The sequence below is a fragment of the Tiliqua scincoides genome, chromosome 15, assembly GCF_035046505.1.
Source record: "Tiliqua scincoides isolate rTilSci1 chromosome 15, rTilSci1.hap2, whole genome shotgun sequence".
Classification (NCBI taxonomy): domain Eukaryota; kingdom Metazoa; phylum Chordata; class Lepidosauria; order Squamata; family Scincidae; genus Tiliqua; species Tiliqua scincoides.
In genome coordinates this window covers 4014988-4023957 of record NC_089835.1, presented here as the reverse complement: position 1 = coordinate 4023957, position 8970 = coordinate 4014988, and the positions used below count along the sequence as shown (strand labels likewise).

The 8970-nt window shown below is 50.6% G+C and overlaps 1 protein-coding gene across 1 annotated transcript in view; it reads left to right on the top strand.

Moving 5' to 3' along the window:
* IL6R (interleukin 6 receptor) overlaps positions 1 to 2255 on the top strand; it is a 16309-nt gene extending 14054 nt beyond the window's left edge. The window contains exon 10 of the mRNA XM_066610272.1: positions 1 to 2255. This exon is cut by the window's left edge and continues 540 nt beyond it. The gene's annotated coding sequence lies outside the window, so the exon portion shown is untranslated.
* The last annotated feature ends 6715 nt before the right edge of the window (positions 2256 to 8970 follow it).

Genomic DNA, 8970 nt, shown 5'->3' with positions numbered 1-8970 from the left:
GTGTCGTGAAGTGGGGCAATCACAGGGCAAAAGGCACTACAGAACCGTCCCCTATCCAAGGATTTTGTGTGGAGTGTGAAGGCCAAACAGATTTTGAAGGTGACCTGAGAAGCGTATCCACCCCGTTGTCGCGATGCAGGGGAGGGTTTTGTGTGGTGCGGACACCAGATCTGCACACGCTGAGTGCAACCGGATCGGCTGAGTGCCCAGAAACCAGAGGTGGGTTTCCACAGGCCAAGAAGGATATCTGGACTCTCATGATGTAACAGGAACAGTGTCAGACCTGCATCACCCAGAATGGTGCTCTCTGATTGGGGCCTTTCCTAGCTCTAAATCTTTCCACCAGATAATGCCCAGGGATATTTTGAATGCCTGATAACACCGTGTTAGGATACTGCCGTTTCACGCACTGGGCACTGGCCAATTCCCCCTCACCCGAAGCCTCGGACTTCCAGCTGTACCTAGAGATGCTTTCAGCTTGAGATCTCATGAATGGAAAGCCAGCAGTTGCAGCCCCCCCATCTAGGGGCTTCTCTTTTTCCCAGCAACCGGATCCCCGAAGCAAAGACGCCGATTTACCCAGCATGCTTTGCTGCAAGGGGGCTGCGTTTACGGCGGTGCACTCGAGAGTCCCGCGAGCGGCGGACGTTTTGGGCCACACTCTTAACACTCGCTCATTGCTGAAGAACAGCTGCTTGGAAACTACCTACCTTCTTGTCGCTTCCTCGCACCGCAGGAAAAGCTTATTCTCTGAGCACAAATTGACAGCTCATTGCCGGTGTAGTGACTAGAGACACTCGCCCACACAGGAGACGGTGATGAATCGGGGACAAGCTTGTTGTTATCGCGGCAAACTGTTGTCGTTTTTGAACGTTCATCTGCCTTCAGAAGCTCCCTGCATGTAGCAAGCTAGCAAATCAGGGCGGAAGCTATGCTCGCTTTCTTCCCTGATGTGAGGGGTTACACCATGCAAGGGGTGCGTGCGTGCGTGTGTGTGTGTGTTAAAAGCACAGGGGAATTCAAAGGCGGCACAGCCCCATCTGCGACCGGAAGTGCTACAGTCCAGACTTCCGCCCCTCCCGTTCCACATCGTTGCCTGGATGCAGCTTCTCTGCATCTTCAGCTTGGTTTGGAATGAGTGGTTGCCTCCACCGGGCCTACACATATGGCCCAATGAGGTGCTATAGCCCTGAGTGAGGCCATAGGATAGACTCTACCACGTTGCACTGCAAGAAGGGAGAATCGCATTTTTTGATGTCTCCCCGCATTAAGAAAACTAGCTCTACAGGGAGGGGTCGGACCGGTGTCCCTTTTGCACTAGTTTTAATGTTTTACATACAGGGATTTTTTAAAAAGACACCTCCTACTACTGAATCCCACAGTGCCTTCTCCATGGTGGCCCCATAGCTTTGAAAACCTCCCCTGAGAGAGAGAGAGAGAGAGAGAGAGAGAGAGAGAGAGAGATCCTTTCTAAGTAGGTTTTTCATGGTGTTTTTTTTTTAAGTCTGCTGTGGAGAACTGGTATTCTGCTGCTATATTCTTTTAATATGCCTTTGTTATACTACATACCTTTGTTTTGTTCTGCAGTTGTGTTAAACTGTTGTGTTCTTGCCTGGGGTTGCTTCCTCTGCACACAAAGAACAAACCAGGAAGTGGGAGGGGGGAACTAAGGCAATTTAAGTGTGTCAATGCAACCTGTTGGATAAGGGCGGGTCTCAGAGCTTGGCCAGGTTGGGCATTGGCTAAGGGTCAGTGCCTATCGGAAGGCTGACCTGGCTGGCCCAACCCTGGAAGCAGAACCGGCCCATCCACAAGGCTGACTGAGAAGGGTGCCTGAGGTGGTAGACCCACCGCAGCCCAGTGCCTTCTTGCTCCTTCTTCCTGGGTTCAGAAAGGAAGAGAGGAACAGAAAGGAAGCGGAGAGGGGTAGGCTAGAGTGTCTCGGAGAGAGGAAGAGAGGAGAGTAGTGGGCTAGAGTGTCTCCCCATTTTTTTTTTCAGTTCTATTCCCCTCTTTGCTGAAGCCAGAGAGTGGAAAAAGAAGGACTGGGGATGTTGGAGGTTGGCCCTTGGCTGAGTAAGGGGGTGCTGGCATTTGGGGTGCTGTCTCCATTTCTGGGAAGCCTTGTGAAGACCCTACCTCTGTGTCAGTGGCAGGGCTAAAAGAGAGCCCTCTTCCCATGTCCGTGTATTTTGTTCTGTGAACTGTGTGTATTTTAGGAAACATGTTTTACTGCCCCACGTTTAATAATAATAATCTCACTTTTTAATTATTGGTAAACAAATATATCTGACTTGCTTTTCGACGACAGCGACAACATTCACATAAGGAGATGATGCAGCGAAGTCACATTTCGGTCGCAAAGAAGGTTCCCTGCCCCAGAGAGCTTACAATCAAAACACACACACAAACTGAATATATGAGAGAACCCCCCCCCCCGCAAAATATGAGAAAACCCCCACTTCAAAGGTACCTCTTAATCCCCTTGGGGGGGGGGGGTCTGCCGCGTCCTTGAATGTTGGGTGGAGGCTCAGACCAGAGTTTCACAAAGGGCTGGTTGTCTCTGCTAACCGGATCCAGAGCCCCATTGGAAAGGGGGCACACTCTTATCTAGCACATGCCTGATCTTGTCTGATCTCGGAAGCTAAGCAGGGTCAGGCCTGGTTAGTACTTGAATGGGAGACCGCCTGGGAATACCGGGTGCTGTAGGCTTATACCATGATCTTGGAAGCTAAGCAGGGTCAGGCCTGGTTAGTGCTTGGATGGGAGACTGCCTGGGAATACCGGGCGCTGTAGGCTTATACCATGATCTGGGAAGCTAAGCAGGGTCAGGCCTGGTTAGTACTTGGATGGGAGACCGCCTGGGAATACCGGGTGCTGTAGGCTTCTACCATGATCTGGGAAGCTAAGCAGGGTCAGGCCTGGTTAGTACTTGGATGGGAGACCGCCTGGGAATACCGGGCGCTGTAGGCTTATACCATGATCTCGGAAAGTAAGCAGGGTCAGGCCTGGTTAGTACTTGGATGGGAGACCGCCTGGGAATATGATCTCGGAAGCTAAGCAGGGTCAGGCCTGGTTAGTACTTGGATGGGAGACCGCCTGGGAATACCGGGCGCTGTAGGCTTATACCATGATCTCGGAAACTAAGCAGGGTCAGGCCTGGTTAGTACTTGGATGGGAGACCGCCTGGGAATACCGGGTGCTGTAGGCTTATACCATGATCTCGGAAGCTAAGCAGGGTCAGGCCTGGTTAGTACTTTTATGGGAGACCACCTGGGAACACCGTGTGCTGTAGGCTTATGCAGTCTTTCAAGACTGAAGGTTGCCAACCATTCTTATCTAGCAGGGGAGGCATACACACAGCCCTGTTCCTCCCAGGCTAACATCTCATGGCCCATCTGATTGTGAGCTCTTTGGGGCAGGGAACCATTGCTTCCTTGGGTTACGTCAACCCCATAGGTAACAACTTTGGTTGGGAGTCTCTTCTTCTTCCCAGGTTCTCGGGGCCTACTTGTTTATGAGTGTGTGTGTGTGTGAGAAAATCCAGAGAGGAAGCCAGGGCAGCGTTGGGTAATCTTGTGGATGGGGGCGGGGGGGTGTCTGCAGCTGCTTCCCTCCAGCCTCTTCAGTTCTTCTTTCGGGTCTCTGAGATGATAAACAGCTCAGAGGAAGCAACTGTGGCTCCCTTCGGGCAGAGGAAGTGAAAGCCCTGGGGCCACTTTCCGAGGCCTGAAACCTGCCCCCCCCCAAATAAAGTTCTCTGTGGGTTTCGTCGGTTAAAAACCCACCAGAGAAGAGGAGCGGGTCCAGGTGTCCACCCCCTGCTCAATCACATGTGTATCAGCAAGAGTGCCTCTGAACATGTGTAGAGTTCTTCTGGAAGTGCCATTTCCACCACCATCAGTACCAGAGGCATGGCAAGTCCCCCTTACATAGCCTACTCCCCCCTTGCAGTTGTCGGACCCCTTTGATGACTTGGTGGAAAGGCTCTTTGCACGTTTGCCCCCTCCCCCAAATATTTTTATCCTTTTAATTTATTTTCCCTCCATCCCCCAATATATTTTTTTCTGGGGCCGCCACTGCTCTCTGCCTCCTGACTCGGGCTGCCCTGTCTTTAAATGCCTGTGTGGCAGGCAGAAATCCAACAGGTGCATCATGCCTAAAGAATCTTGGGGCTTTTTTTTTTTTTGAGTTTGCAACAAAATAAAGACTTACAGGGAACATGAAAGAGGTTTCTAAAATTATGTAGAGGGAGGGAGAGGTGCACAGTGATTAATTTGTGGGATTTGATGCCATAAAATTTATGATGATGGGTCTTAGCTGGGGGGGGGGTGAGACAAAATTATGGAGGACTCGGCTATTAATGACTGCTAGTCAGGATGGCCCCACTGAACCTCCAGTTCCAGAGGCAGTCTACCTCTGGAAAGAAGCAATAGAGAGAGAGAGAGAGAGAGAGGGCTATTTGCCTACATGCCTTGCTTGGCCTCTGGCTGGTTGCAGGAAACAAGATTCTGGACTAGACAGGCCTTTAGTCTGATCCAGTCAAGCTGCTTGTATGTTCTAAGGAAACTTCTCTTTCTCATAATAATGGGCATCCAGTTAAACTGACCGGCTAGGAGATTAAGGGCAGATGGGTAGCTAAATGGTGGTTAGATGGAACTTCCACGGTCAGAGACAGTCTACCTTGGGATACCATATGCTAGGAAGAATCAGCAGGGCTTCCTAGGGAGATGGGTCAGAGCGTTCTTTGGGTCTGATCCAGCAGAAATAGGTTCTTTATAATGTATTGAATAAATTCACTGAAGACAATCCAATTAACCCGGAGAGGAACAAGAAAGAAGAGCCCTCTGGACTGAACTGAAGGTCCATCAAGCCCACTGTTGTTGGCAACCTTCAGTCTCGAAAGACTCTGGTATCGCGCTCTGAATGGTGGTTCTGGAACAGCGTCTAGTGTGGCTGAAAAGGCCGATTTGGGAGTGACAATCCCTTCCACACCGGGAGCAAGTGCAGTCTGTCCCTGGTCTGTCTCCCTGGCTATGGGCCTTCCTTCTTTGCCTCTTTGCCTCAGCCTGTTGGCCAAGTGTCTCTTCAAACTGGGAAAGGCCATGCTGCACAGCCTGCCTCCAAGCGGGCCGCTCAGAGGCCAGGGTTTCCCACCTGCTGAGGTCCACTCCTAAGGCCTTCAGATCCCTCTTGCAGATGTCCTTGTATCGCAGCTGTGGTCTACCTGTAGGGCACTTTCCTTGCACAAGTTCTCCATAGAGGAGATCCTTTGGGATCCGGCCATCATCCATTCTCACGACATGACCGAGCCAACGCAGGCCTCTCTGTTTCAGCAGTGCATACATGCTAGGGATTCCAGCACGTTCCAGGACTGTGTTGTTAGGAACTTTGTCCTGCCAGGTGATGCCGAGAATGCGTCGGAGGCAGCGCATGTGGAAAGCGCTGTACAGACAATGCTGTACATTGTACATAGATGTATATGTAGCACATATACATGTGGTATATGGGTTACCATAAGCTAGGAAGAATTAGCAGGGCTTCCTAGGGAGATGGGTCAGAGCGTTCTTTGGGTCTGATCCAGCAGAAATAGATTCTTTATAATGTATTGAATAAATTCACCAAGACAGTCCAATTAACCCAGAGAGGAACAAGAAAGAAGAGCCCTCTAGACTGAACCGATGGTCCATCAAGCCCACTATGGGCTAGCAAAATGACCCCAGGAAGTCAAGAAGCAGGGCATGGAGGCTGTAACCTTATCTTGTTCTTGCCGCTCCAAGCAACTAGAATTCACAGGTAAAGTGCCCCTGAAACTGGAGGCTTTATTTCAGCAGCAGGGCCACGAGCCAACCAAAGCTCTCCCCCCCCTGTTTATCTAACCCCCTTCTAAACCCATCCCAAGCCAGTGGGTGGAAGCTAGTTCTTGACTCTGGTTTCAACCCATAGAAAGAAAACATGACAACCCAGGTCTGGGGGATGGATCCAGCAACCCACAGATAGTTTGCCTCTTGCTGTCTTGTCTCGGGTAGTTCCACTAGCTCGGATGGAAGAAGGAGGCCCGCTGTGTCTTTTTAAGAACATAAGAACAGCCCCACTGGATCAGGCCATAGGCCCATCTAGTCCAGCTTCCTGTATCTCACAGCGGCCCACCAAATGTCCCAGGGAGCACACCAGATAACAAGAGACCTCATCCTGGTGCCCTCCCTTGAATCTGGCATTCTGACATAGCCCATTTCTAAAATCAGGAGGTTGCGCATACACATCATGGCTTGTACCCTGTAATGGATTTTTCCTCCAGAAACTTGTCCAATCCCCTTTTAAAGACGCCCAGGCCAGACGCCATCACCACATCCTGTGGCAAGGAGTTCCACAGACCAACCACATGCTGGGTAAAGAAATATTTTCTTTTGTCTATCCTAACCCTCCCAACACTCAATTTTAGTGGATGTCTCCTGGTTCTGGTGTCATGTGAGAGCGTAAAGAGCATCTCCCTATCCACTCTGTCCATCCCCTGCATAAGTTTGTATGTCTCAATCATGTCCCCCCTCAGGCAGCTCTTTTCTAGGCTGAAGAGGCCCAAACGCCGTAGCCTTTCCTCATAAGGAAGGTGCCCCAGCCCCATAATCATCTTAGTCGCTCTCTTTTGCACCTTTTCCATTTCCCATATGTCTTTTTTGAGATGCGGCGACCAGAACTGGACACAATACTCCAGGTGTGGCCTTACCATAGATTTGTACAACGGCATTATAATACTAGCCGTTTTGTTCTCAATACCCTTCCTAATGATCCCAAGCATAGAATTGGCCTTCTTCACTGCCGCCGCACATTGGGTCGACACTTTCATCGACCTGTCCACCACCACCCCAAGATCTCTCTCCTGATCTATCACAGACAGCTAAGAACCCATCAGCCTATATCTAAAGTTTTGATTTTTTGCCCCAATGTGCATGACTTTACACTTACTGACACTGACAATTTTTCCACCCAGGTTCCTGTCCTGGCACGTTTTCCGCTCTGTTTGAGAGCCCAAAGAGAGTGTTTCCCATGCGTGGGCTCGAATGCATGATGCGTTCAGGGCTGTTTTGCAGCGAGCGGAACAGAGCAGGTACGTGTACCTATTAATAGGATGTGCCCTCCGAGTGAGATCGCAGCCCTGGAAAGTCCCTCCTGCTTTGAACCAAGTCTCAGTTGAGTCAGCACCGGCTGAAAGGAAGGTTGGGTGCCGTCCCCACCGAGGGCGATTGGACCACAGAAACACCTCTGTTCAATGGGGCACCAGGTCTAGACAAGGGCAGGGCCAGCCTTAGGAGCTGTGGCGCCTGACCAGACTCCAGATTCACAGCCAAGGACTTAAGAGATAGAAACAAAATGCACGCTAGACTTCTTATCGCTCTGTGGTGGAACGGGAAGCAGCCCAGATATGTGCTGAAAAAGCGCATGGGATTTAATGCAAATCTAAGCAGAGAGTGGTTGGGGAGTCAGACCTGGAAGATCCCGGTTCAAATCCTCGCTAGAGCCATGAAGCTTCCCGGGTGACCTTGGGCCAGACCCCCTCTCTCAGCCTCTCCTACCATACAGGGTTGTTGTGAGGACCAGAGGAGGGGAGGGCACCATGAATGCCTCCTGAGTTCCTTGGAGGAAGGGTGGTATTTAAAAAGATGGATGGGTGGGTGGGAGGGTGGGTGGGGAAGGAAGGGATGGATGGATGGAAGGATAGATGGATGGATGGATGGATAGGGGATGGATGGATGGATGGATGGATAGGGAAGGACGAAAGGAAGGAAGGAAGGAATGGATGGATGGATAGATAGGGATGGATGGATGGATGGATGGATAGGGGATGGATGGATGGATGGATAGGGAAGGAAGGGATAGATGGATGAATGGATAGGGAAGGAAGGAATGGATGGATGGATGGATGGATGGATGGATGGATGGATGGATGGATGGATGGGGAAGGAAGGGATGGATGGATGGATGGGGAAGGGATGGATGGATGGATGGATAGGGAAGGAAGAAAGGAAGGAAGGTATGGATGGATGGATAGATAGGGAAGGAAGGAAGGTATAAATGGATAGATGGATAGGGAAGGAAGGGATGGATGGATGGATGGATGGATGGATGGATGGATGGATAGGGAAGAAAGGAAGGGATAGATGGATAGACGGATGGATGGATAGACAGACAGGCTGACTGGTAGAGTTTCAGATTTTACAAAGACGCTATAAGCCTGCAATGTTCCAAACGAATCCAAAAGCTGAGGAGTTGAGCCCCTGGAACTCCCCACCACTTGACCGGAGCAGAGTTGAAATGTTTATTTTTCGAAAGTCAGGAGGTCTGCTTTGCCACAAGTCGGGAGGGCATATATCATACTGGATCCTGAAGCCGGAGTGCTTCCTAGTAGAGTGAGCTTGTTTGATGCTGGGGGGGGAGGCATGTGCAATGGTGCCTTGGGGCCTGAGGCGGACTCTCGAGGTCATTAGACCCCTTTTGCAATCCAACCACCCCGGCAGTTAAAAAAACAAACCCAGCAACACCAACAATTGTTTTGTTGCCAGTTTCCTTCCTTAAATTGGTGTGGGAACAGAAGAGCGCCCGGTAGGCCCTCCTGTGTCGCAACGTTCTACTTCCCCTGCAATGGCTCCAGGACTTTGAGAAGTTTCTTTCGACATCTGCACATGAGCTGCACATCTTAAAGCGGGGAGGGGAGGCCGGCTGTGGGTTCCTTCTGCTCAGAAAAGTTCAGCGTTCAAACAGACGAAGGGAAATGGCATGTAAACGAGCTGAACCGGGGTAGAAAAAGGGAAGCAGGTCTGCCCACCTGTAAAGAAAGGATGTCTGCGTCAAGCAGGGAGGAAGTAACATGGAGAGTGGGTGGAAGGAGGGTTGGGGGGTGTCATGAATATGTACAGTTTAGGCCTAGTAACATGTAAAACCTGAACCAAGCTAAAACAGTAACACAGAAGTGGC